Here is a 27,213-nt window from a genome sequence, read left to right on the forward strand (position 1 = left end):
AAGGCCCAATCCCAATTCTATTTTTGTACCCTTTCCTCTTGGACCTTGAATTGAGTGTGATGAGGAAGGGCTTCAAAATATACTCCTAAGAAACAGGACCCTATTACAACACCTGCACACGTCATCATATGTAAGGGTGTCACAATCCTCCAAATCCTCGATTCGATCACTTTTTCGATTATAAAGTCACGGTTCGATTCGATCTTCGATTTAAAAAATAAAAAAATAAACAAAATCATAACAAATCATACAGTAAATTAATGAAGATAAGTTACACACATAATTGCAACCTGTCAATCTCTTTTTCCGCGGGACTCGTGAATAGGCAGTGATCTGTGTCCTTCAATGGCGTCTGTGAAAAAAGGTGCACAACCAACAGGAACCAGCCTACAGCAACTGAGGTGTTCGCTAAAATTACCAAGTACAAATGTGAAAGTGAAAGATTGAAACAGTCTACGTACCCGCTGACTGCCTGGGCCCGCTTTCTTGAGCGCATGAAAATGTGTGTGCGTCTCTGTGTGTGCCTGCGTGTGTGTGTGTGGTCACATGATGTGCGTTTTCAGCGGTAGTGAGGAAGGAGGGCTGCTCAGAAATGCAAAACGCCAGTGTGCATGTGGAACGTTATAAAATGCCATTTAAAAAACTAAGACCTATTAATGTAAACAGGTCCTGAGTGTGTATTTTTGCGCGCGCGGATTTGCAACGGTGGCGGGACGGAGGAACGCGACGCCGGTGTTATGGTGTAACAACTTTGTCAACATAACTTACTGAAAATCCAAAATACTTTCACACCGACGACTTCATTAGAAGAGGAGAGGGTTTACGCTCTGTCGACGGGTCTCCTGCGTCTGCAGTTCAACAAGCTCTTCAACAAGCGTGTCTTTTTTCTGCTTGACAAGCCAAGCTGACATGACTTGGGGGAGTGGCAGAATCGATAATCAAAATTGAGCATGAATTTCGACCGATTTCGATTTAAAATCGAAATAGAAACACCCTTAATCATATCGCGAGCTCTTGCTTCATATGAGATCGATGATGGCGACTGCTGTAGTTATTCCGGTTGTTTTATTTTTTGGGTATTTATCTTCAGGAAATTACTGAAGGCAACAATATTGTGTTATCATTACGATATAATGTGGCAAAAAGCTCATAACTGTACTGCACATTTACACTGTTATTGAAGTGTCAATGTCAAAGTGACAGAATGTTGTGGAACTACTTGACAGGAGTTATGATTTCGGATTATAGATAGCAAGTTTTTTATTTTAACGTTTTTTTTTTTTTTTAAAGCATGAGAGTAAATTACGAACGGCTTTATGAATGCAAATGCTTGTTTGTCCTTAAAAATTCATAATAATGACAATACATACTAATTTGTGTATCTCCTTACTGTCATGTGCAGCCATGCAGCCATTGTAGATGATGTATTCGGCTAAATTACTTACTCCTTGGTTTCGAGTGTGGTCCTGAACAATCTCCTTTTCAAGGGCTATCTAGCCCTTCCGCTTAAGAAAGCCATTCATACTGTAATGCACTTTATGTTGGAGTTAGCCAGTCATGTCTTCATCGTTAGCAGCTTGTGCAAAATGCTGCTGCTCGCTTTTAAATAAAAGTTGATTGATTGATTGATTAACCTTACGCCTTCAGGCTAAAGAGAATTGTTACACCCCTACCCCTTTATGTGAATGCGCAAAATGAAGGTTAAGGGAAAGGGTTAAGGGGTAGAATTGGGTAGTACAGTTTAGAGGGAAAAGCAATGGCAGTTTGTTTTTCAGTTCAGTCTTCTAGGTGTGCTCCAATCCAACTTTTATTTGTTCCCGTCTAAGTAATTGTTCCTGTGATTAGTTAATTAATCATGTTACATTGTTTCTGTAATTATTTTCAGCATGCTGGAAAACAAACACACACACACACACGCAAAGATTTTTTTACAAACACGTTCCAAGTCTGATTTGCCATTCCATTTTGGCAAAAAAAAAAGACACTCAAAAGGAATGTTCACCCAAAATGAAAAATTGAAAATTATTTTATCATTTACTCACCCTTCACTTGTTCCATATCAATTTGAGCAATTTTTGTTCTGATGAAATGAAAAGAAAATACTCCAAAAAGTGTAAGAAATCTCTAACCAATGACTTGCCTAGAATTTTTTTCCTACTAAGTCAAAATAGTTACAATTTTCCAACATTTTTAAATTGATGCTTTTTTTATGCTCAACAAAATACAGAAACTGATATGGAACAAGCAAAGGGTGAGTAAATGATGACAGACTTTACATTTTTGGGTGAGCTATCCCTAATACCTGCAACATTTGACACCTCTAATGGCTTAAAATGAAATCTCTGAGTCATAAACATGAAGTTATGTTCAAATGAAACCTACGCCACTGAGTCACTGGATTTGCAAATGTTTGCCAAGTTAGAAGCATCAAATATTTGAAAGGCTTTCAAAGTTTTGTTTGAGAAAGTAAAGCGGACATCTTCATGCCAAAAAATATGTTTACCCAAACCCAGTATGCAAAGGTTGTTATCCTGATGAAAGTAATAACATATTACATTTATTTACACTGTTTCATGAGTTGTAATGTAGATTTTTTATATATATTTTTATTTTGATCTACTATTAATGTTCAATCCATATCATTAGTTTACCCAATTCTAATCACATCGACTATGTTGTAGGGCTGCATGGTTCTGGTTAAATAAAGATGTTAAATAAAGGTAGTCTATTATTATTGTTGTTTCTCAAACGTATGGTTAAACAACAATACTAATATTAGGCCTGTGTGTAGGTCTAATGGTGGTTAAAATGATACATTTTGTATCGACTTTTGATGGTGGACTTGAATAGTAAGTCCTGGTTGATTCACAGTAAAGTGTTGATTAGAATATAATTATTCATAATTCTGAAGGTAAAATATTATGTTTGAGATAAATGCTTGTCATTTGTCATTGACAACATTATTAGACCATTTTCACTGGTAAAATGAGACATTTGTCATTATAAGATTATCTCTTGCATTATATTCAACGTTATATAAGCTACAGTAGTTATACTGATCCAGTAAACATTTATTTTTATGCACAACATTTTGAATCAAAAAAAAAAAAAAAAAACATCAGATACTTGTCGTAATCATAACTCTAAAATGCGGTATGATCATTTAAGGATGTGCGCCTGTTTCACTTCCGAGAGCGGCGTATGGCTGCTGTCACTGTGGGAAAAAAAACAAACACACATGCAAATCATACTTCCCTCGCGACTTCCAAATAAAAGCTTTGTGCAACAAACTGTACGCTATTTACAACTTTATTAGATGTTATTCACAGCCTATGCAGGTTCTGTTCACTAAAGCAAGCATCATGCACGCGCATTTACACGGACATTCTCTCTGTAAACAAACAGCTCACTGTCAGCACACGTGTGATTTTACAGCCGGGAATACATTATCTCTTGACCTTGAAAATATAAATGGCTGAATCGTAGAAAAGCTAAATTAAGATGGCGTGTAGGGTTTAATCAAGATTGTGATGTTTTTTTCGATTAATCGTGCAGCCCTACTATGTTGTATTGCTTTGCTATACAATATGTCAGCCTATACCTGTCTGTGTGGGGGATTCTTGACCAGGATAAGCTTTAATCCCTTCTACTTTCAAAACCATGATAAAATTCACAAGATGAGTGGATCTGAACAGAACCAAAGTGTCATAATTACCAGCAGGAAGCTCAGATTTTCTTTGAACTGTGGGTTTCTGAGTTGAGGGCACATCAGTTGAAGAATCCCAGTGGTTGATGACGAACTGGAGAACAATAACTTCTGAAACCTCTATATCCCAACTGCTCTCAGATCACAGCAAAAATCCAACATCTTCCAACATACTAGCAAGAACACACTGAGATCTTAGAATAAACCAACAGCATCAAAGAATATGTCTGGATCCCCGAGGCTGATGAGCCAGTCTCACGTCTGTCAGAACAGATGCCTTCTTCCCTACACCCATTTTTTATTTGAAGTCGATATTTTATACAGATTGTAGCTTTTGGTGTAAAAAGTAGCAGTCGTGTGAGGCTCAGTGTGCGAGAGACATGATGAATGTGTATGTGAAAAGAAGTGTGAAGAGCTTTTACATTGTTTGATGACTTGTTTCAAACTGCTTTGGGGTGTCTATTTTGTCTGCCGTTTGAGTTCTGCGATTCTGTCTGCAGATCTTTAACTGAGGGAGATTTTGGAGCCGTTTAGCACACAATAAGAGCTTTGGATGCTGCTGAAAGTGGACAGAAATCATTGCAGTGTGATTCAAAATCTAAAGGCAAGTTGTGAGGGTACGATTATAAAGAGACTTTTTAAGAGAATGCAACAGTCAGGTTCCACAAGTAAAAAATCCATTCATTTACTACATGTGGCACAGATGTTTAATGACAACTGTAAATCTTTTAAAACCTGCTGTGATTTCTGAGGTTGCTAACTGACTGCGCTTTTGTATTTCAATTTAGTTTTAAATTATCAAGTTTAACAGGTAAATTTATATTAATAAACTGCATTAGCTATAATAGTGATTTAACCAATAAAAGCCCCAATTCAAACTGGATAATTCTAGACAATTGATTTTATCTCTGACCAGCTTTTATACAATTAGTTTAACAAATATTTACTGTATAGTTTAAACATCACTTAAAAACATTGAAATGATGTCTTACTGATAAATTATTACTCTATAAAACCCAACAGTCAACGTTATCAAATGAAATGAGTGTATTCTACTCATTACTCATAGGTGAGTTCATTAAATACCTCATTGTTTCAACTTACTGTAAATGGTGTAAGTTCACAGTACTCATATAGTTAGTTTTTTAGCTCAAATGGTTTGTAGCAATTAGTTTCCTCAAACGGTTTAAATTGCCTTAACTTATTGGGTTTTACGGTAATCAAATTGCATCTTTTACTATGGATTAAGTTCACAGTACTCATTAGGATTCTTTTCTGGAACTTAAATGATTGGTTGCAAACGGTTTCCTCATTGTTTGAGTTACCTTAAATTTTTGGGTTTTACGGTGTATAATGTTGTTTATCAAATACTGTTGTATTTTTAGAGTCTGTTCTTCCTACCGCAATAAAAGATCTAAGATTATTTGACAGATTCTGGATCTTTTAGGAATGCACCGATATGTTTTTTTTTTGGCTAATAAGGATAACCGATAAGGCCGATAACCGATATATGCACAAATATGTAATGTCCAAAAACACGTTTTGAGAGGTGTTGCGATAGTTCAGAGCCACCATACAAACGAAAAGCTAAATACACATACTATGTTTTACTTCAGAAAATGCAGAATAAATTCATCCCATTTGGTGTTTTATATTCTTTTGAACACATCTAGGTGCAGCTTATCAATCAGACAACGTTCTATGTTCGTTCTTGTTGTCAGTTGTGGAAAAAGTTATCGCTAAAAGGTTTATGATAAACCGCTGAGTTTGAAAGTTTAACTGCAAGAGCATTGTGATGCGTTAGGCACTTGGACGCGAATTGGAGTCATATTTGTCGTCGAAAGTCAGGTTTTGAACACCTGAGCGTTGAGCACATATAAATTTATGACAAACACAGTGCATGATATAATGAAAGAATGTGGTGGACGAAGAAACTCTACGCAGTTTGGGGTGCTGTGAAGGATCTGTTCACTGTGTATGCGTGGTAATAGCCATCATGTGCACTTGTTGTAATCATTATAAATATGCTGATCAAACTGAATACAATCTTAGAATTATAAGATTCTGTTTGACATTTTTGTCAAAATGGAGTTATTGAGATATTCTTATTAAATGACAACTTATTTACATTATGGAATGTTTTTGATAAGTTGTTTACATTTTAAGACTTTTTATTTAAAAAACAAGTGTTACACACATACTGTTTGCTATGGAATGCAAAAACTTTGAACCTCAATGTCTTAAAATCATTCAGAATGCAGATAGAACTTTAAAATTCCAAGGTGACGACATGGCAATTAATGCGTTGACAAAAACAAATAATCATATAAGATTACAAACAACCCAATGAGTTGTTAAGTACATGTGCATCGCTGCTGTCATGTGTACGCATGTAATATTTTTCCTCTGGTTATTTAAACCAAAGTACACCATGACACTCTATCAAACATATCTGCAATGATAAGGAATATGGTTATCTACTGAGTTATTAACGCACAGCAATACCACACAAAGAAAGGACGGCCATTGAAAGAATAAACAATGTGTGGAAAGCTCCATTATAGTGCAATAGACAAGTCTGTTGACCAAAGTTTGACCCACGCATGCACGAAGTAGGCAGTTGTGTACAATTATGTAACCTATCGGCTCAAAGATATCGGCCTAATTTTGATATCAGATTGATTACGATAACATTAAAAATAGTGTTTATCGGCCGATAACCATATGGCCGCTTATATTTTGTGCATTCCTAAACATATTATATAGACAGTATGTGCGTATAAGTCAAGATTACAGCAGATTTATCTGTATTTATAAACTGCTTAATGCCTATTAATGGACTTAGTATTTGCTAATGCTTAATAAAATATTCACAGTGTGTATGCTATTATAAAGTGTTACCCAAAAATAGGCATTAATCCAGCAATCCAATCAATTCCTTATAAACAAAATCCCTTCCTACATGTTTGGTCGTTTTTGTTCAAGAAAGAGCTTCGTTTTAATATATGAACAATAGAAAAGAAAATACCATCACAATTTCATGCTGACTTTAATGCCTTTGGTTGAGGCTTAGAAGCGAGTCTCTAAATTTCCAGCAAATCACTTGACTAATCTTACTCTCTCTCTCTTTTTCACACTCTTGCACACCGTTTCCAGTTTTGAGATGAGACCAATTTATTCTGGCTCAGTGACATCACGGGCACCAGTGCGGAGCTGCGCTACACGATCTGAATGCTGCAAAGCAAAATGCCACAGAGAGAGAAAGAGAGAAAAAATGACACTCATTATCAGAAACCACAGGAGTGAGACGGATAAAAGTGCGGGAGTGTGTGTAGTGTGAGGTCATTTGAAGGACACGTTTCATTAGTTAGCAGAATGGTCATTGATGCTAATATGCGACCTGTAATAGATGGAGTGTATGTGTGTTTGTGTGTGACAGTGGAGTCCTTGTCTTCAGAGCTCAGTGCTGCCCTTGTGTCTTCAGGCTCAATGGCAGGTTTATTCCCATGGGAGGCACTGTGGATGTGCATGTGTGCATGCTTGTGCCATTAGCACTGTCACTATATGAAGCCATAAAATATGACTATACCGCATCTGCCAATCAAACTCATAAATGGCAAGACTGTTTTGACTATTTACCACTTTCCAAAGCAATTATCACACTACTGTAAGCAGAAAATTATATTAAATTGCAACTCTCTTTCAGTTATGAAATAATTGTTCTGTACTGCTCTGCTGTAGACATAGGGCAGTTCAGAGTTACTATACACAGGCACGCAACCTTATACTTAGATGTAGGGCTGCACAATATGTCGCAAAATGATCATTATTGAGATAATGGTATATGCAATATGCATAACGCAAATGTTTTATAAATTACATACATTTTATTAATTGGTTGTCTACCTAAATTTGACCAATGAAATGGGGCCTTGATATTTTTATGCCCACCTCACGAGTGGTTGCTGTTCTGCTTCTGGCTGAAGTTAAACAAAGTGAACCCGTAGCTGAAAATAAATGCTTATGGCAGGACTCGATATACTGTAAGAGAGGAGAATGACAGCAACCAATCAGTTGCTGAGTCAGACTATGTTCTATAAATACACAGTGTTTTAGGGTGCTTTCACACCTGTGAATCGATTCAGTTGTTCCGAAACAGAGATTACAATTGTTCCATTGTTGCTCTTTGCTCTTGGTGCGGTTCGCTTTCACACGGCAAAATTTCTAAAAGGACCAAAAGAGCTAAAACCAGTCACGTGTGAGTAAACTCTTCTCACATTGGTCAGAGTTTCATGTTTTATTTCTGCTCAGCTGTCGGGGTGGGTGGTGGTTAGGTGGTGTTTGATGAGGTGCGCGCGACATGTCTAAAGAGCAAGGAGGGATGCGGTGGGGTGGGGTGAGAAGGGTGCGTGACTTATTTGAGGACCGGGAGGGAGACACGTGATTTCCGGGAGATTATTACTCATTCATGACCATCCGGGAGTCTCTGTGCATTTGCGGAAGACTTATGAAACTTCTGGGAGACTTGGGATGTCTCTCTCCATATAGCCGTATGCCTAATACATATCCATAAAACACTGTGATAAAACCGGGCTCGGATCGTATCGCTTTCTCACTACAATCAATCCGCTCCAGAGTTAGTTTCAGTCGAGCCTAGACCACCTCATTCAAGCGATCTTGGAGTGCATGATTTGGCGCGGATCCGAGTGCCACTGCTGGATTCACATATGCTAAACGAACCGCGCTAACTGGGGTAACGAGACAAGGTTCCGAAACAAAAGTCTAGGTATGAAAGCACCCTTAAAGACTAAGGGCCCTATCATACACCTGGCACAATACAGAGCTACACTGTAAACCCCGCTGTTGACATTACTAAATATATTAAATTATATTAAATACAATAAGTTAATTTAACTTGACACTACATAAAATACCAAGTTTTGGCATCAAAACCTAAACATCAAAACTCAATAGGCATCAAAAAGCATTTAATATCTTAAGTTCTCTGTACTGAACATTTGAATTTCTTTAAACGATTAAAATGTTTCTGTTTAAAATGATTGGTTGCACATGAAATATATATGTTATATGACACAAGGTGGTCAAGCGCAGCAGGACAGAGGCACTACCTGAACCCATCTGACGAAAGAGATAAGGTAAATTCATAAGTAGATATTTTTATGCTTGCATACATTTTTATTAATTGATATACAAGCAGGGGCGACACGGTGGTGCAGTGGGTAGTGCTGTCACCTCACAGCACTGGTTTGAGTCCCGGTTGGGTCAGTTGACATTTCTGTTTGGAGTTTGCACGCTCTCCCGATGTTGGCGTGGGTTTCTTCTGGGTGCTCCGGTTTCAGGTCCAAACATATGCACTGTAGATGAATTGGTCAAGCTAAATTGTCCATGTGTGTATGTCCTGTTCCTCCAGGTTAATCGTTGAGCATTTTTATGACCCACCTTGTAAAAAATTTGATATTACGAAATACCAACATGGTGTGACTAAATATAAATTCAGTATACAGTAAACGGCCCTGGGAGTAAGTTATTAAATATAAAAGCTGAAAAATTTGGATGTTTAAGCCATTTTAAGTTATTTGTACTTAAATATTTAAGTTATCCGCAATTAAACATTTAAGTTATCTGTAATTAAACATTTAAGTTAATTCAGTGAAGAGACCACATTTGGTGGAATCCAGCTTTGTTGTAGTCAGTTTATACATGACAATTTAAATTTGTTTAATGTTATTATTAGCAATAGTATTTATTATATGTCAGGTTTTGTAGACAAATGCATCACCAAATGAAGCATAGGCATAGGAAGTGTGTTTGGATATAACTTTTTTCTTTATTGTTGTCAATTTATTCATTTTATGGACATTAGAACTGAATTTAAAAATAGTTTTGAAGCAATTATTTGCACTTAACAAATGAAATTATGAAATTAAATAGGCTATGTAATGGATGTCTTCAGTGGAGTGCGTCCACCACCGTTTTCTTAATCCATGGTCAAAATAAGTGGCTGAATGAAAGAGGTTCATTCTGTATGGTCTTTTAGACTTTTCTCACTATAGTAAAGCATTCGGTTTTTCCACTTACAATGTCCGCAATGTAATAAAGAAATATGCCATGGCATGTCATGGCAAGGTAACGTGAAATGTTGTTTATAGCATATTATGCTCAAAACACTTTCAGTTAATCTGAATTAGAATTAATTATATTTGAAAAATATCTTTAACCTTTTTATTTTAATATCATTCATTCATTCATTTTCTTGTTGGCTTAGTCCCTTTATTAATCCGGGGTCACCACAGCAGAATGAACCGCCAACTTATCCAGTAAGTTTTTAAGCAGCGGATGCCCTTCCAGCCACAACCCAACTCTGGGAAACGTCCACACACACATTCACACACACATTCATACACTACGGACAATTTAGCCTACCCAATTCACCTGTACCGCATGTCTTTGGACTGTGGGGGAAACCAGAGCACCTGGAGGAAACTCGCGCGAAAGCAGGGAGAACATGCAAACTCCACACAGAAACGCCAACTGAGTTGAGGTTGAACCAGCGACCTTTTTGCTGTGAGGCGACAGCACTACCTACTGCGCCACTGCCTAAAATAAAATTTATTTTAAAATCTAATTTTCTTGAAAATATTATATCGCAATTATTATTGCAAAAATCAATAACATCGCCTATGTTTCCAGTATTTTATCCCTTAAAAGGTTAATATTTTTTCTACTACACATAAAGCCAACAAAGGCTCAGTCTAAAATTGTAGCCATATGCATTTCTTGATATTATGAATTACGTAGCCAGTTACCAGTTTGTCCAGTTAGCTATCCATGTACATCGGCTGACTTAATACGCAAAGAGGAGTTGATCACGATGATGGAGTTAGAGTCTGGCATAGAACTAATAAACTAATAAAAAAAATAATTAATTAAACAAATAATGGTGAGAATGTGGTAAAAATCATGCAAGGTTTTTTTTTTTTTTTTCTAAATTGCTTTTTAAAACTCGGTTGGGTTTAGGGTAGTGAGTGGGCGGGTCAGTCTGTGCTTTTGAAAATACTATTGGTTGGGTTTAGGAAAGGAGGAGGGTTGGTCAGTCAGTTAGTCCACAGCAGCCTCTGGTGAATTTACGCAAGAACAGCAGGCTTGAATACCACTCATTAGAGAAATTTGAGATCTCGAAAAGCATACACAGCAGCCTTTGGTGGATACGTTAAAACAAAAGCTGCAAAAATAAATAAATAAATAAAATAAATAACTTTAGCTCATATATAACACATATTTGGCGCTCTAGAAATGTGTATAGCATTACGTTTTCAGAATGAACCTGGGTTGTCTAAAGCATATCCCCAAACATAACCATCACAAAAAACATCCAGTAAGTTTAGAGAAAACAAACTAACTTTTTAATGCTTTTTAATTTACGAGGACATAGAAAATCATTCACATTCACTCTTACACACACAAATAAGTAATTTTTAATGTGCATCTGCTCTAATAGAAAGAAGTCTTTAGGCAAACAAGCAGCACATAAAAAAGGCAAATTATTTTGATTGTAGTGCGTCACCTCATGGAAGTCGATGTGACCTGTTGAATAGCGCCTGCTGAATCTAGATAATGCCCCTATTATTAGACGCATCCAGCTGTGGAATAAATTAATCATGGTTGACTATGAAAGGAAAATTCATACAATGGCATCAGCAAATTGAAAATTATTATTTGTCATACTTTCACACAACAAGATGCCAGCATAAGTAAAAAAAGATGATTAAAACATGCTCAGCAAACTACTACTCAGTCTGTTTACTTTAAAATGACATCTTAAGTTAAATATTTTATGTAAAATGTTTTCTGGTTGAATCCTTTCATACATTTGTGATAGTGTATTGCAATATTGAACTCAAAAACAAACTATTTAAAGCTGATTTATGGCTCAAAAAGAGTACCAAAGTTTCTTACATTTTTTTTAACGGTGTGTGTGTTTTACAATCACAACTTTATACCAGAGTGTATCCGTGACCTTCAGTGAATCTTAACACACTCGTATCACTCGTCCCACTGGGTTTGTCTCTCCTCACAACAGTTCCAACAGTTTCTGGGACAACTAACAGCAGAAAGTAAGAAAAAAGTGATAAAATGAAGGCCATCTCCTCTAAGCTGACACAAGACAGGTTTTATGCATTATCCTGACCCCGGTGACCTTTCATGCAGCATTCTGGGTCAGTGTCACTGAGATAAATGAGAAGACTGCAAGATTTTCCCCCCTCTAAGATTGATCTTTTTTTTTTTCACTCAGAGGAGGGAAAGGGAAGTGTGAAGATGAGGAAAATGGAGGAAAGAGGATAAGACGGGAAAAATGAGAACAGACAGATGCTCAACAGCTCAGGGTCTGTCACATCAGCAGCACAAAAGCCATTAGGAGCTTTTAAAGGCATAGCTCACCATAAATTGAAATTTGGTCATCATTTACTCATAATCATGTCATTCTGATCTGTGTTTCTAAACATAAAAAAACAAAGCACATATATTTGAACATCTATGTACATATTTTTAATTCCAATGAGTGACTTTAGACCGTAAAACTAGTCATAAGTGTACATTTTTTGTACATTGAGATTTGTGCATTATCTGAAATTTTTTGTTTTAAGGTTTGCTAGTATGGACAATATTTAGCTGAGAAACAACTATTAAGAAATCTGAATTCTGAGGGTTCACAAGATCTAAATATTAATAAAAATGCTTTTAAAGTTGTGCAAATTAACTTCTCAATGCCTAATCAAAAATTTATTTGATATCAATATAATGGACAAAAGCCAGTGTAAGGAGGATAAAATTGTGGTGAAATGGTAATATTTTCTAGACCTGGTAAGAACTCTGGCAGCTGCATTTTGTACTAGCTGAAGTTTGTTAATAGAGGACGCTGGGCAGCCAGCAAGCAGAGCATTACAGTAATCCAGCCTAGATGTCATAAAAGCATGGACTAGCTTTTCTGCATCTGAGATGGAAAGCATACTTCGTAACTTAGCAATATTTCTCAGATGAAAGAAGGCAGTTTTTGTGACATGGGATATATGATTTTCTAAAGTTAAATTGCTGTCTAATATGACACCCAGATCTTTTATCGTAGACCTAACGCTAACTTTGTATCCCTCTAATTGTAGGTCGAGTTGTGAGATCTGCTGTGTAAAGGATTTAGGCCCAATAAGTAATAATTCTGTTTTGTCTGAGTTTAAGAGAAGAAAATTGTTGGTCATCCAGTCTTTAAAATCTTTACACTCAGTAGCTTAGACAGTTCAGACATCTCTTCAGGTTTAGTTGAAGTATATAATTGAGTTTGCTGATAAAATACAATTCTCTGTGATACCAGAGTAACATCCTTGTATGTTACTTTTATGACACGAGGTCTTATAATTTATATAATATGATGATGATTTTATTTTGACTAACTTAACATTAATTCTCGGCCTTGAGTTGGATCTAAGATGAACAGTTAATTTTATAAAACATATATATATTTTTTGTATTTTAAAGAATTTTCATAATTAATATTCATGCAAAATATTTCTTTAATGATCTTAGCATATCACTACAGTTTTGTCTTTACATTGTTTTCCAGTTACATTTAGGATTGTTTTCTGTTTTTTTTTAGAATAATCATTGTACTTATATAAAATATAAATATTTTTAATAATCCCAGCTTTGATTTTGACCATATTTTACCTAAAATTGGGTTAAAACAACAATTTTTATTTTTTTTTTTGCAATTTACATGTTTAATGGTTCTTTTTTATAATTAGATGTAACCTTGCAACTATTTATAAGTATAGGGTGTGGTTCGCTCAGAGTGCCATTTAAGCTAGAACCTCTACCATATGTAAATGGATTTTTTTTGTTACATATCGGACATTTATTTTATACAGTAAATGCGATATCCAAACATGAACTTGTAGTTATTTATCTCAATTGCATATTATGCCATAAATCAAAACACAAAATTCCGCATTCCAAAAACTCTATATTTTCAGAGCTCTAAATTATTCATATATATGTGAGAACCTGAATTCTAAAGGAATTCGAGGTGAAGCATCATAAATAATAATGTCATGTAAATGAGAGCTCCAATAACTCTCCTGAGAAATGAAAGGACAAATTCTATTAACATTTCCTTCTTTGGTGGTCTCGAAATTATATGTCTGCTTAATCATAGTTTATAGCAGTGATGGATTGTGTTATTCTCCTGCTTGTTGTATAGGACAATGTCTAGTAATCTTCACTTAGTTACTGGAAGGCTGCACACCATATTTATTCCCGAGCAAGCAAACATTATAAAAGTTTGTTTTTACAAGACTGCTGCAAGGTTGCAGAGTTATATGACTAAAGTTTGCACACATTCTTTATTAAGACTTTTTTTATCTTTTGTCTCAAAATAAATGTAAAATGAACACAAAATGAATGCACACCAACAAAGCAATACTTTGTTGGTTTTTATTTTCTTTGTTGGGAAACTTTTAAAAGTAAATTATATGACTAAAATGAATAACTTTGCATTGTAAAATTAGATAGACAAACAAATAGAAAATGAATTAAATTAAATAACGTGAAATTAATTTTCATGCATCAGTCTGAAGACATATCAAAGGCTTCGGATATTCAACAATATTTACTGTATGCACTCATAAAGTGGAGAAAGTGCATTGCAAAATGTGAAGGAATAGTGCACCTTCTAAATTAAAGAGACTTTTTTATTGTTAAAGTTGTTGCTTTCCTCCATTTTTTTATCCTTTCAAATAACATGAGTTGCTTGATTGAAAGTAGAGTATCAAAGATGGCCACTGAGTGAAATTACTTGCCTTAAAAGGTCTTTGGGTTAATTTTGTGATAACTGGAAAATGAACATTATTCCTTCAGCTGTAACATGATTCAGCTTTTCTTAATAAATGGAAAGTATGTTGGCCGACTAGAAGATTGAAAAGAAAACATGTTGCTGCATGATACTGGAAGGGGCTTGTAGATGCATAATCACAATTATTATGTGTTGGATTTTTTTTCTTTTTTCTGTGCATAACATTAATCTACAGAGCTCAGCTCAGGGCATTTGGTCATTTGGAAGGATTTGGTTAGAATTTGCTTTGGCTTCTGATTGCAGTCATGGAAACATGAGCTTCGGTCTTTACAGAAATTCTGGAGAATCTTGTTGATTTTTCTCTTCTGGAGAAACATGCGAGAAGCTGAAAATGAGCTGTGTTTAAACTCTACTTGAGAATTTAAAAATAAGACAAAAATGAAAATTCTAAATAGTTATTTTATTCTTTTCTTTTCTTTAGATTAACATGGTCGTCAATCCATTTGGACCATGTGTCCGTTACAATGGACCACATGTCACCCCATATTTTTTGTGGTCCCTGAACATTTCATCTAATTTCAAGCCTGCAGTCCATGAGAGTGGATGATTGTCATCCAATCAAATGGTAGTAAGGCTCGGCATGTTGTAATTAAAAAAAAAAAATAAAAATCCACTACACTGAAAAGTAGCATGTCATCACTTCACTCCAGACAGAAATTTACCACATATGTGTTATTTTTTATATGTTTGCCGGTATTTCATAGATTGTATGTAAAAAAGGATTACACGTACTAATTAAAGTTTAAAACCTTTTGTAACACTGCAAGCTTTAGATATATCGAAAATGTATGTTCATTAGGATGTACAATGGGTTCAAAATCTGTTATTGAAATTAAATCTCTAGTAATGCTGGTTGAACTCTTATATAAAAAGATTATATCGTTGTACTAATTAATTGCTGAAACTATTTCATATGCAGAATTTACAGATAGCATTTAGCTCATGGAAATATCTCAGATGTGGACATTATGTGGATTAATGAGAAAGATGAAGATACAGTTTGTAATAAACATGATACCAGCAATCGTGTATGTTTAATTATTATTATTATTTTGTTTTGAATTTTGAATTTTATGTTATGCTCAGGAATATATACTTAAAGGGTGTTTAATTTTTATTATTATAATTTGGTCTCATTTATAGGAGCCTCAATAACTTTAAAAACATTTTTCAAACAGTTTTTGTATAAATCATAAATTTAGAAAAGACAACAGAATCATGTGATCAGGATAATAAAATAAACAAACTCACCTTTTTACTTACCAACAATTTCACTGCGCTAAAGTCACAGCATGATAACATATCCATATCTCAGCAGGTTCTGTCATGTTTTTGAGTCCCCTTTAAACAGTTTTCGTTGTGTTACGTGAATATTTGCAGGTGTTGTGACAAAATCCAATGCGTTTCTTCAGTTGTTTGTGTTGTGAGATTTTGCAACACATTTGCTGTAAAAAAATGAAGATCGTTTCTTAATTTGCTGTATTTTTTGTAATTGCACGTGTTTACTTAAACTGCAGCGTGTTAAGCTCTCTCAGCCATTGTTTTAATGTACTATTTAAACGTTCACAAAACAGAAATTGGAAAGTCATATAATGGGCGAATGGACATAAGCCAGCATGGCGTGGTCACATGTTTAGGTGGCAACTATTTGAGACAACTGGAAGCCAGAGAGGTGCCTCTACCTCACACAGATGGTAAGAATGGAAAAAAAATGTCAAACACAAAGTTCAAAGGTGTAATAAGGAGTCAAAGAGAGATAAGGGAAAAGGCAGAAGCTTGACTCTCCACAGACAGCCCTGGGGAAATATAACAGGGCACACAGAGCATTATAAATTATAAACAAACCTCCAAACCCACAGTCATATTGAACCTCATGATAAAATCAGACCTGAGTGAATTCTAAAGGGCTTTGACAAGATAAAGCACCATATCTGTATGAGGTTTGCTGGAAATGGAGAAGGCAGCTGTAGAACGTCAAGGCTTTGCGAGTGGCTGAAGCAGATGAGATCTCTTTATGCACTCCTGTTCCGTTCTCACAGACATCTACTACAAATGTTGTACAAAGTTTGCTACTTTTTGAAAGGTTTTGTCTACCTTTGCTAAGATGACAACAGACGCAAAGTTCGGAGGCATCAAATCTGAGATTATTCCCCTCAACATGCCCTGCTGAAGCTCTAGGTCTCTGTAATATGGTTTGTTGGCTTCATACAACACCACTATAATATCTTTACTCTGGTAGTTTTATTCAAATTCACACCTTCAGGGAGAGAGTCCCACAGTGAAGACGAGCGACAAAATTTCATGGTGTTAAACTGATTTGAAAGCTGGGAATTCCACACAGTCGGACACATTTCACATTCTTCTCAGGACAGCTTGCGAAAACGTTCATTTCTGCCATGTTTCAATTTGCTGTCTCCAAACATAAGTTCTACTATAATTATGCGTGTGACACTTCATTGGCAATGTATAAAAATATATATATAGCCAGTGTTCCTAGAATTACAAACCTAACAGATCCCTTAGATTTTTAGGATCACATAAACTAGAAATTCTAGGAGTTTAGTCAAAGCAGGGTGAATGAGCTTTCCGCTACTATGCCCCTCGCTGCTGGAATCAGCTTCCAGAAACGATCAGATGTGCTCCAACATTAGACACGTTCAAAACAAGACTGAAAACACATCTGTTCAGCTGTGCCTTTACTGAATGAGCACTGTGCTATGTCTGACCGATCTCACTATTATGTTTTTCTTTTTTTTAAATTCTTTTATAACCTGTTTTAACATCTGTTTTTAATTTTTTTTCTTATACGTGTCTTTTTTTATTCCTGTTTATGTAAAGCACTTTGAATTGCCATTGTGTATGAAATGTGTTATATAAACAAACTTGCCTTGCCTTACATAAAGTATATTGTATAATCTCTTTCATAGCCACATATAATCTCTTTCATAGCTTTGAAAAAAAATGATTAAAAGACATTCCATATCCTTGAAACTTAAGTCTGATCTGGCAAAGCCCATTCAACAAAAGTGTAAAGCTTCAAACATGGTTAACACAAATCTAAGAGATGATTGTCTTATATAATGAGCATATTTAATGTAGACCTTTATTTATTTCAATAACTGATGTATAGTAAACAGAAGCTCATTTGCACATTTCTGACACTCTTAAGATGTTCAACAGATTTGTGTAGAGAAGATGGTAATAGAGTTTTTATTTTTTGGTGAATTATCCCTGTAAGCACCATCTGTGGCACACATTTGTGCTAAAATGCAGTGGTAACAGTGAAAACAGACACAAATATGTACATTTATCAGTAAGACCTTAGTACTCTAAGTACATGTTGGTAGTTGTTTTAGTATGACCCAAATTTTAGTATGTAAAATGTTTCAGCATGTTAACCTCTTAAGGCCCAAGGTGTTTTTTTTCATGATTTTTTTTTTTTTTTGCTATTTTGGCTTATTGAAACCTAATTAGAATAAAACCTAAGTATCATCTTTTGACATGATGTACTTTTAGAGAAAAATCATGTCCATTTATGTGGACTTGTGGTCCGAATTTATATAAAACACTTTGTCCTGTTTTATGTTAAATGCATATTTAATATTAAAAAAATAAAATAAAAACAAAAAAACAATTTTGTCTATCAGAGAGTAAAAACATTTTTTTTTCTCCATTTTGGACATAGTGTTTGGGACATTTCATATGCTGCAAGTTGCAGAATGACACTGTATGTCTGTAACAAAATATAAAACATTCAAGGTATTTTAAATAGCTACTTAAGAGCTAAAATGTGCTGTCCATGTAAGCCCTAGGAGGTTAAAAATGTTTTAGTATGGGTTTTGTTTATGCAAGTGAGATAAGCCTAGTGCTAATCGACAAGAGGAGGGACCAATGAAGGTCCATACATCATAGTTATCAAGAACTACAACTGTTTAATGCTGGAACACTCAGCTGATATCAATTATCACAATACTAGTCAATAGACCCTTTTTCACATGCCTGTTACGATGTGTTTAACTGTCATCTTAATCTTAAATCGATGCGAGGTGTTTGTAATGCAGTGTCTATGGGGCTGAGAATAAATTTGATGTTATTATTTCTTCTGGCTCCCGTCATCAGCCTCACATAAATATTTTTTTCTTTTTCTAACAGTTTTTATAACACCATCATGGAGTTTTTCTTTTATTATTTCAGCAACTAGGATTGTTAAAAAATATATTTGTTGTACTCAACTATGACGTCTTCTGCTTCTGAGAAACCCGGAAATGTGAAAAGGGTCTATAATCATGAATCATACTCATGAACATTATAAATCAAAATACAACAAAATTGCATAAAAGGCCCATAGGCCGCAAAATAAAGATGAGTAATAAGGATTACATGAATAAAAGACAGATAATGAAATCCCAAGCAATTTGATATAATTATATACAACCTCAGAGACGTGCCATAATTTTTCTCTTCAAACACTGGGGAGCCCTTTGCAGTCACATTGGAAAACCAAAACACATGTTGGCTGAGCTTCCAATGTTTCAGCAAGAAACCCTCACCTTTAAAGTCAAAGTTTGGGTGCTGGTCAAAGGTCGGCCCATTAGGTAAGACAGAAGAGTGAGTTGATCAGGCCCACTTTCTCAGCTACAGTAGGTCCACATTATTTCTGATTGCAAAGCACAAATTTGAGGTTTGTAGAGTCAGCATAATTATCTAGTCAGTGTTCTTTCTCCTGAAATTTGGAGAAAGTTAACCATAAGGTCATGAGACCCTTCTCTGGTCATTTGGTCATTCTTGAGTTTATCCTAGAGTCAATATTTTACCTACTGAAATTTGGAGAAAAGTGTGAAGTGAAGTTAACCTTAAGGTCATAAGACCCTTATCTGGTCATTTGGTCGTTTATTGAGCGCAACAGGAGAAAAAACAAACAAACACTTTTTTTACAGTAGTATACCGTAGGTCAGGGTCAGACAGAATGACTTAACTTGCTGCTTAAATAAACTTAAATAGTGTTGTAGTGATTTGTTGGAGAGACTAACTAGCCAGCTCAATGTTTGCTGGAAATGTAGCAACTGAGTTACATGTAAGTCAGATTTTTGATTGAAATAATGTTCTTCGCTATTTTTGTCCTCCATTGTTTTTGTGTATTGTACGAGGTCCATTGAGTCACAGTGGTCAGCTATAAAACACATACTGTACAAATTCACACTCTTTGCTTTAAACATAGAATAAAAGAAATGTATGAATTGAAAGTTCAACTGTATAGTGGATTGTACTGGATGTTAACTTGTTTCATAAGATCTAATCTACAAACTTTTTATAAAGATAGTTCACCCAATAATTTAATTTATGTAATCATTTAGTCAACCATGAGCTATTCTATATATGTTGAACACAAAAAAAAAAAAAAAAATTAAAAAAAAAATTAAATTTTAAAGAATGTTGGGAATCGGTGAACATTGACATAGTGAGGATAAAATGATTTGGAACAAGTCAAGAATGAGTAAATAACAGCAGAATTTATTTTTTGTTGTAAAATATCCATTTAACCACTTTTTTCTCTTTAAGTTTTGCTTTTACATTCTATTATTTGTGATTTTTTCTATAAGGAGTTTCACAATATACATAGAATGGTTATATAGGTCAGTTGTTCAAACAAACTTTTTTGAGCAGACAATACACAAATCCAACCCAGGCTCATTCTGAAAACATACCACTATATACATTTCTGGAGAGTGCCAAATACGTCCCAAAAGTGACTTTTTTTGCAGTTTTTGTTTCCACGAATACACCAGAGGCCGCTGTGTTTGCTTTTTCAGATCTCAAATCTGTGAGTGCCAGTCACACCTGCTATTCTTGTATAAATTCACCAATGGCTGCTCTCCACTACTGTTGACGACTGAATGACTGACTGACTGACTGATCAACTGACCCACCCTTCTCCTTTTCTAAACCCAACCACTAGTGTTTTCAAAAGCACCAGTCAACCTGTCCACCCACTTCCCTAAACCCGATCGACAGTTGTAAAAAGCAATCGTGTAAAAAAGCCCTATACCTCCCGTAGAATCCTGTTCAAAGATGAAATGCAGCCATAGGCCTTTAAAAGTCACGATCTCCACAAATGTATAAAGGGCTATGTTTTTAGCATGAGCCTGTGTTGACAAAGTGTCAGTGTGTGAGATTTTTTATGTCTTTTTTTATTGTCACAAAACATGGTGTTATTATCTGCTATGGCTTTCGTACCATGCTCAAACTAGCTTTTTTTTTTTTTTGTAAAGGATTGAACTATTTTCCCTTTTTTACTTTGAACACATCCCAGTTCCCTCATGTATCTGTGTTTACCTCCTACATTTCCTTCTCAAAACCTCAAGTCTTACTGAATCAATGTCTCTGAGCGAGTGAAAGTGAGCATGTGTATTCAGACTGAGTCTGCCTGATTATTGATACAGTACATCAGCCCTGTGTACATACGTGAGGAGCGTGTTTTGTTGCTAAAATCAGTTTTGCTCCACCACCAGAGGCCCGAACGCCGAATCTCAGTCCAGTCTGGTGCTCTCTTTCTGTTTCGTCAGTCAGACAAGGCCGTTGTGAAGGGCGCAGTGGCACACGGCTCTGGAGACATCAGCAGCGCTCTGTCAGGCTTTCTGATCCTGAATCCAGCAGCCCTGACAGTTGCGACACGCCGAACAAATATTCACATCTAAGTCTTTCTCTTATCCACACACGCAGTCTTTTTCCTTCAGTTCTGACAGGGGAATGTGCACCGCTGCAGAACATCAGATGCGCTGATGAATAGCACAATGACATCAGGGAGAAACAAAGCTTTGTGCTGAGTCAGAAGCACACGGCATCTCACGGCTGTCAGCTGGAGATGCTGAATGTTGCAAAGTGCGGCGATGAGACGTGTCTGCGAGACGGCTTTAAAATCTGTCGATCTCTCCTCTTTTTGAAATTAACATCAGGATCAAGCAGATGGAGACGCTAAGAAGAACTTAATCGTTTTTCAAGTCTGTCGCATCTTTAGATGAAACTCTGAAGCAGTTGCGCATCCAAAGACTTTCAAAAAATCCCCTTCTCTTTGACCTTTTCTCCCTTTTACCCATAATCCCTTTCTAATGAGTTCGTGTTTGCTCGTGGTGGAGGGCATGTCTTAAGGGATTGGACAGTGGGCCTGTAGGCATGTCTTGTACCCCATGCTTGGCTGCCGCTGCTTTGCTTGATGAGAGTGATTGATATGTCCTGAGTTTATGCTGTAAGGCTGGCCTGAAAACTTGATTGCAATTTATCGTTGTGGAAGTGAGGTCTTACAGTTCACTCACTCATTCACTCACTCACTCACTCACTCACTTACTTTCATTTGGTCTATTCCCTTAATTTATCAGGGGTCGCCACAGAGTAGTGAACTGCCAATAATTCTGGCATGTATTACTGCCAGATAGCCTTCCTGCTGCAACACAGAAAGTAACTAATGCAATGCCCAATGCTTGGAAACACACACACGCACATGTGCACACACATATTCTCAAATTTAAAAGCAGCAAGTTAACTTTGCCAAAAAAAGATAAGTAAACCTAATGTAATTTGGAATTGTTAATTTAACCTAACTTAATTTTGGTAATTATGCACAAAATTTATTATCTTAATTTTAAGGCAACTGTTTGACTCTGTTTTTTTTAAGTTAAGTCAACATGAACACTTTACTTGAAGGGTGTTTATTTAAATGCAAAAATGTTGCGCGGTGTAATGGATCACAAATCTAATGGTTTGGATCACACTACGTTTTTTGAGTCACGGATTGGACCATATTTTGGATCAGCAAAAAAAGGAGGAGACAAATGTAATTTGCTTTCCGTTTATACAAAAATATTACTGCAAACATATTATTTAACAAACAGAACTTAGAAATTGTAATTTTAATAAAAATAAAAATCAAGAAAGAACCAGCTAAAAAAAAGAAAATATTCATTATGAAAAATTATCTTTGCTACTATTGCTGATAATGCTGATTATAGAATTCTAACATCTTGTACAACATATATTTATTTTTATTTAATGATTTAACAATTGGGTTGATGTGGTGGCGCAGTAGGTAGTGCTGTCGCCTCACAGCAAGATGGTTGCTGCTTCGAGAATTGGCTGGGTCAGTTGTCAGTTCTGTGTAGAGTTTGCATGTTCTCCTTGCGTCTGCGTAAGATTCCTCCGGGAGCTCCAGTTTCCCCCACAGTCCAAAAACATGCGGTATAGGTTAATTGGATATGCTATGGATTTCCAATTGTTATAAATGTTGGATTATCCCACAAGTTAAAAAATGTTATTAATTCACGGGTCACGTTCATTTTCACCTAATCTGTACCCCTACATTGATACAATTTTAAAATAATTTTTCAATAATATTAAGATGAAATGTTTTTGTGACACTGTAATACATATATTTGAACAAGTATTAACACTTGACACATGGCATTTTATAGAAAATTCACTTCTATAAATTCTATAATTCAATTCTTCTCAAAATACAGAAAAATAAAATGACTCAATCACATTTATGGCAAATTATGTTACCTTGTAATGTCAGGTTGTCATGACAAAGACTCTGACAGATTCTGGTGTATTTGTTTATGTCAAGTTGTCAAAGCAAAGACATCTCAGACAATGTCTTACTACCTTGAAAATTGACATAGCTAAGCATACTACACTAAATGACAGTTGTCATAAACATGCATAGAATCTCCTTAATACTCATGACATGTATGTCATAATTAAAAATGTTTCATGACAATCTTCAACACCCCTTCAAGTAAAATGTTATGAAGTTAACTAATCACTTTAAGTAATGCTCACTTTTTCAAAGTAAAGTCACCTAAATGCTTTGTACAGCGCATTACATCAACTTTTCTTTATCGTTTCACATATACCACGTCTTTGGAGTGTGAATCTAATAATAATAATATTCTTTTTTTTTTCTTTTTACCAATTTCTTTTACAATCATTTAGCAAGTTTATAATACAAATGTACATAATAAAATATTCATCAAAAAACATTCAACACATGACATTTTAAGATTATTGAAATTACTATGAAGTTGTTTTAAAACCATTTAAAACCTATACCTGTCACATTAATTGAATCACATTTAATTCTGCATAGTCTCTGCATCCGACACGCAATTGAAGCGTGTTCAGAGAGGTCTGGCTGTGTGTTGGAGAGGATTAGCTCTGAGCTAATAGTCATTAGCAGTCCACTTCAGCCTCTGTAATCAACTCTACCCAGGGACTCATCAATACCGTGTTTACCAGAGTCCTAATACTATTATTGGCTTATTAGAGAGAGAGAATGATTGTTTTACTTGCTGTGAAGCAGGAAGGTTGAATGCAGAAAATTTAACTAAGGCCTAGATTTCGTTTTGTGCTATAATCAAAATGAATCAGTAGCCAGGGAATTAATGGCTGTCATAGGACTTCATAGGAGGACTGTCATAGGAGGGGAGGCTTGTTCGTTTCTAAAACTATTGAAAATCATTTGGAAATTATGCAATTTGTGGATGATAATTGCAAAAAAAAAAAAAAAAAACTGAAACCTAAGTGACCTGCAAATTATTTGATTAGAAATATGTGGTTAATTGTAACACTATTATTCAAATAACTGGCTCTGGATTAATTAGAATCATTTAAAACTCTTTTTTTAACTGATTCATAAAAAAAAAAAAAAAAAAAAAAAAACACAGGACATACAAGTCATTTGATGGTAAATTGATGCATTGTTCCCACTGTATGTTTCTGCACACTATGGCAATAATATATTGTCATATATATTTATGCTAGTTGAAACACACTTTTAAATGATCATTTAGCCAATTTTAGCCAATCATGTTTGTTTGTATTGGGTTCATTTTGCATTTCCACAACCAGCATAGAGCCTTGGGGATCGCGAGAGGCTGAACTGTTTTCCCCCAGATCCCACACTATGACAATTACACAAAAAAGATTGCTATAAACATTTCTTGCCATTGTTTTGTGGTATACAATATTCTGCCTCATCCTGTTCAGTTGTGTCTGAATATGTCACATGTGGGGCTGTATAAAGCACCCGACAACAGAGCAGAATCGCAAAACACTCTTTTAATAATACATCCTCTAAAAAAACAGAATATTGCAGAAGTAGGTGGAGTAAAACCACACAACATTGAAAATATTCAGCACAAAACAAGGATTACATATAATAGGAAAAATTAACGATAAACCAGACAAGACACAACTGAAAATCATATGTAACCATAAAAACAAATGACAAGATCATTTGAATTCGCTTTTTTATATTATTAATATTCAATTTAACTGTATTTGTTTAGTACTTTTACAATGTAAATTGTTTCAAAGCAGCTTAACATAGAAGATTATAGTAATTTGAAACTGTCAGTCCAGTTTTCAGAGGTAAAGTTCAGTTTAGTTCAGTTCAGCATGGTTTAATTTTCACTGCTGAAAATCTAAACACTAAAGAGCAAATCCATCGATGTGTAGCAACAAATCCAGTCCCAAACCAAGCAAGTCAGTGGCAACAGTGGCGAGGAACAAACTTCAGCAATTGAAGAAAGTGAAGGAAAATATCGCGATAGAAACCAGTTGGGCACGGCCATTTCTCCTCAGCCCAAACTTTTTATTATCCATGTTAATTTTACTTATGTAGTACAATGTAGTATTATGTGTTTTTGACATTTTTATTGTTGCCATAATTATGGTAATTACCTTTACTTGAGGTCATGTGATAATGACAAATGGAGGACATAATATGTCCAAATTCTAACTATACTACTCACATTCATACTGTAAATAATAAACTGAACCTTTTGGTTGAGTAAATTTATATTCAAATGGGTCACATTTTATTTTGATGGCCTGTTTGTTGAATTTAAGTTACATTGCATCTACATGCCAACTAATTCTCATTAGATTTTAAGTCGACTGTTAGGTTGGGGTTAGGGTTGGGGTTAGGGTTAGTGTAAGTTGACAAGTACTTGCATAAGTTTCTTATAGTCAGTTAAATGTCTGTTGACGGAGCAGTATCAACAGATATTAAGCGGACAGTCTACTAATACTCAAATGGACCCTCAAAATATAGTGTTTCCTTCAAATGTAGTACCTCACAGTAGAAGACCTATGCAAATTCTGATGCAGATAGTTTTTTTTTTACTCTTTCCATCTAATATTTACAAACTATTTCAGCTTTACTTACATTTCCTGGCAACATTTTAATATTATCAGTTTTAGGTTCAATAACAATGCTACAATGAAAGTTATAGTACTTAGTACTTAATAATGCATGGGATTGCAGTCATTAAAGTTGGTTAGTTAGTCTGTCAATTGCAACCTAGGCTTATTCTGAAAACGTAGCCCTATGTACATTTCTATAGATTGCCGAATTATGCAGCCAGACGTAAATATGGGACAACCAATTTGTCCAGTAGCTCTCGATGCACGTTGGCAGACATAGGATCCAGAGAGGAGTTGACCATGATGATAAGCTTCGTATCTGCCGAAGAATGGTTCCAGAAACCGGGTAAAACAAAAACAGACGCCAAAAAATAAAATAAAATAAATAACAGGGTGAGAATGTGTTAAAATCTAATAACATGGTAAAAATCAGGCAAAGGCTCTTCTTTTTATGGATTGCTTTTTAAAACATTGTCAGCTGGGTTTAGGGAAGTGGGTGGGCGGGTTAACCTGTGCTTTTGAAAACACTATTGGTTGGGTTAACGGAAGGAGGAAGGTGGTTCTGACGATCCGTCTGTCAGTCAGTCGACAGCGGCCTCTTGTGGATTTATGAGAGAACTCCAGGCATGAATGGCACTTACGAGAGAAATTTGAGATGTCAAATATCATACACAGCGGCCTCTGGCAGATTTGTAAAAACAAAAACTGCAAACATACATCTTGGGACATATTTGTTGCTCTTCAGGAATGTACATAGCGGTACACTTTCAGAATGAGCCTGGGTTAATCGATTACCTTATGGCTTTACTACTTAATCAGACTGTATGGATATGTCCTAATCTGCATGGATTTTTGCCTCCTACATTTTTTCCCCAATTCAAATTCATCCAAATGTGCCTGCCTCCTGCTTTTGTTAATATTATAGATTAAACTAGATTCACTTGGTTGATAGAGATGGACTTAATGTCTGCCGTTACAATAACTGCTGTGAATTATTATTCGCGTCCATTCTGCATGACAATTTGTTGGATCTGCTCAGTGTTTCCAATGTATTCACTGTCTGGGGTTACGAGGATGAATTAGGCTTGAGTTATTAGCCATTAGACATAAAGCCAGACAGTTTAACGCCCCTGTCGAGCGCTCGTGACAGCAAATATATAAGCGTAACTGTTAACGCGAATGTTAGCGGAGTTGTTATTCTGATTCCACATGCTGACACAAGCACTTACATACACATTTATTACACGAGAGTCATCGTTGAGTCCTGTCTCTTTCCATGGCATGGACTGGTGTGTCGGTGACGCTAATGTGCTGCGAAGCTTCCGTCTCTCATCCAGCGTGGCTCATGGGGACATAATTATGCCGGTTGCTGCAGTCCTCGGCCTTG

General features: G+C 35.6%; 1 protein-coding gene and 1 long non-coding RNA gene across 9 annotated transcripts in view; both read left to right on the forward strand.

The window, feature by feature from the left end:
* The window catches only part of ptprua (protein tyrosine phosphatase receptor type Ua), a 434,849-nt gene that overhangs the window by 22,616 nt on the left and 385,020 nt on the right, over nt 1-27,213 (forward strand). The window lies entirely within an intron of this gene.
* On the forward strand, nt 18,073-24,342 carry LOC141379046 (uncharacterized). Its single transcript, XR_012394984.1, has 2 exons — nt 18,073-20,741; nt 20,791-24,342. It is a non-coding gene; the product is annotated as an uncharacterized lncRNA (long non-coding RNA).

The sequence above is a fragment of the Danio rerio genome, chromosome 19 (genome assembly GCF_049306965.1).
Source record: "Danio rerio strain Tuebingen ecotype United States chromosome 19, GRCz12tu, whole genome shotgun sequence".
Lineage (NCBI taxonomy): Eukaryota > Metazoa > Chordata > Actinopteri > Cypriniformes > Danionidae > Danio > Danio rerio.